Source organism: Petromyzon marinus, chromosome 23 (genome assembly GCF_048934315.1).
Source record: "Petromyzon marinus isolate PM22_M1 ecotype Great Lakes invasive population chromosome 23, UKy_Petmar_22M1.pri1.0, whole genome shotgun sequence".
Lineage (NCBI taxonomy): Eukaryota > Metazoa > Chordata > Hyperoartia > Petromyzontiformes > Petromyzontidae > Petromyzon > Petromyzon marinus.
The window spans coordinates 13,740,001-13,742,500 of NC_133689.1; the positions used below are offsets into that span (position 1 = coordinate 13,740,001).

The following is a 2,500-nucleotide window of genomic DNA, read 5'->3' on the forward strand; positions in this document are numbered from 1 at the left end:
GGGACCTGTTTCTGAGCTCCTGGTTGAGCCCCGAAAGATTGGCATCAAACATTATATTACAAAAAATATTGATCCCAATGCAGTACACCATATCGACGTGAAATTGGCAGGTGCACTCACTGGATGAGTCGAAGTGTAAAAAGCGACCCATCCAGATACAACAATGCAAAATCCTACAACACCTGGTATTCCTAGGCAGTCTCCCATCCAAGTACTAACCAGGCTCGACTCTGCTTAGCTTCCGAGATCAGACGAGATCGGGCGCATTCAGGGTGAGATGGTCGTAAGCCATGCTTGGAAAGACCTGTCGCACATTCACATGTATAAAACAATCAACATTCAACTATACTTCTCGAGGTCATCGCTCATAAAACCTTTATTCTGAGCTCCTGGTTGAGCCCCGAAAGAGTGGCATCAAACAGTATTTTACAAAAAATATTGATCCCAATGCAGTACACCATATCGACGTGAAATTGGCAGGTGCACTAACTGGATGATTCGAAGTGTAAAAAGCGACCCATCCAGATACAACAATGCAAAAGCCTACAACACCTGGTATTCCCAGGCAGTCTCCCATCCAAGTACTAACCAGGCTCGACCATGCTTAGCTTCCGAGATCAGACGAGATCGGGCGCATTCAGGGTGAGATGGTCGTAGGCCATGCTTGGAAAGACCTGTCGCACATTCAGATGTATTAAACAATCAACATTCAACTATACTTCTGGAGGTCATCGCTCAAAAAACCTTTATACTGGTAGAAACGAAGTTGTAAACTGAGTGTACCAGCCTGCAATAGATTAATGTGTCCGTCCGTCCGTCCCCTTTCAATACTTTAACGAAGTGAAATATCGTGCTGTTGGGTGTATAAAATCAGTAATAGACAGCGCAGAGACTTGTCCTACCAGCCCACTCTGCAGGGACCTGTTTCTGAGCTCCTGGTTGAGCCCCGAAAGAGTGGCATCAAACATTATATTACAAAAAATATTGATCCCAATGCAGTACACCATATCGACGTGAAATTGGCAGGTGCACTCACTGGATGAGTCGAAGTGTTAAAAGCGACCCATCCAGATACAACAATGCAAAAGCCTACAACACCTGGTATTCCCAGGCAGTCTCCCATCCAAGTACTAACCAGGCGCGACCATGCTTAGCTTCCGAGATCAGACGAGATCGGGCGCATTCAGGGTGATATGGTCGTAGGCCGTGCTTGCAGAGACCTGTCGAACACTCATATGTATAAAACAATCAACATTCAACTATACTCCTGGAGGTCATCGCTCGTGAAAACGTGTATTCTGAGCTCCTGGTTTAGCCCCGAAAGAGTGGCATCAAACAGTATTTTACAAAAAATATTGATCCCAATGCAGTACACTATATCGACGTGAAATTGGCAGGTGCACTAACTGGATGAGTCGAAGTGTAAAAAGCGACCCATCCAGATACAACAATGCAAAAGCCTACAACACCTGGTATTCCCAGGCAGTCTCCCATCCAAGTGCTAACCAGGCTCGACTCTGCTTAGCTTCAGAGATCAGACGAGATCGGGCGCATTCAGGGTGAGATGGTCGTAGGCCATGCTTGGAAATACCTGTCGCACATTCAGATGTATTAAACAATCAACATTCAAAAAACCTTTATACTGGTAGAAACGAAGTTGTAAACTGAGTGTACCAGCCTGCAATAGATTAATGTGTCCGTCCGTCCGTCCCCTTTCAATACTTTAACGAAGTGAAATCTCGTGCTGTTGGGTGTATAAAATCAGTAATAGACAGCGCAGAGACTTGTCCTACCAGCCCACTCTGCAGGGACCTGTTTCTGAGCTCCTGGTTGAGCCCCCAAAGAGTGGCATCAAACATTATATTACAAAAAATATTGATCCCAATGCAGTACACCATATCGACGTGAAATTGGCAGGTGCACTCACTGGATGAGTCCAAGTGTAAAAAGCGACCCATCCAGATACAACAATGCAAAAGCCTGCAACACCTGGTATTCCCAGGCAGTCTCCCATCCAAGTACTAACCAGGCGCGACCATGCTTAGCTTCCGAGATCAGACGAGATCGGGCGCATTCAGGGTGATATGGTCGTAGGCCGTGCTTGCAGAGACCTGTCGAACACTCATATGTATAAACAATCAACATTCAACTATACTCCTGGAGGTCATCGCTCGTGAAAACGTTTATTCTGAGCTCCTGGTTTAGCCCCGAAAGAGTGGCATCAAACAGTATTTTACAAAAAATATTGATCCCAATGCAGTACACCATATCGACGTGAAATTGGCAGGTGCACTAACTGGATGATTCGAAGTGTAAAAAGCGACCCATCCAGATACAACAATGCAAAAGCCTACAACACCTGGTATTCCCAGGCAGTCTCCCATCCAAGTACTAACCAGGCTCGACCATGCTTAGCTTCCGAGATCAGACGAGATCGGGCGCATTCAGGGTGAGATGGTCGTAGGCAATGCTTGGAAAGACCTGTCGCACATTCAGATGT

General features: G+C 46.0%; 5 non-coding genes and 1 pseudogene across 5 annotated transcripts; all 6 read right to left on the reverse strand.

Moving 5' to 3' along the window:
• Window positions 1-170: 170 nt before the first annotated feature.
• Window positions 171-289, reverse strand: LOC142927856 (5S ribosomal RNA). Its single transcript, XR_012944780.1, has one exon. It is a non-coding gene; the product is annotated as a 5S ribosomal RNA (ribosomal RNA).
• Window positions 290-540: 251 nt separating this feature from the next.
• Window positions 541-659, reverse strand: LOC142926226 (5S ribosomal RNA). The gene has a single exon (XR_012943151.1). It is a non-coding gene; the product is annotated as a 5S ribosomal RNA (ribosomal RNA).
• A 427-nt stretch (window positions 660-1,086) lies between these two features.
• On the reverse strand, window positions 1,087-1,205 carry LOC142926476 (5S ribosomal RNA). The gene has a single exon (XR_012943401.1). It is a non-coding gene; the product is annotated as a 5S ribosomal RNA (ribosomal RNA).
• Window positions 1,206-1,457: 252 nt separating this feature from the next.
• On the reverse strand, window positions 1,458-1,576 carry LOC142928179 (5S ribosomal RNA; annotated as a pseudogene).
• A 401-nt stretch (window positions 1,577-1,977) lies between these two features.
• LOC142927359 (5S ribosomal RNA) lies at window positions 1,978-2,096 on the reverse strand. Its single transcript, XR_012944284.1, has one exon. It is a non-coding gene; the product is annotated as a 5S ribosomal RNA (ribosomal RNA).
• Window positions 2,097-2,347: 251 nt separating this feature from the next.
• LOC142926227 (5S ribosomal RNA) lies at window positions 2,348-2,466 on the reverse strand. Its single transcript, XR_012943152.1, has one exon. It is a non-coding gene; the product is annotated as a 5S ribosomal RNA (ribosomal RNA).
• Window positions 2,467-2,500: the final 34 nt, after the last annotated feature.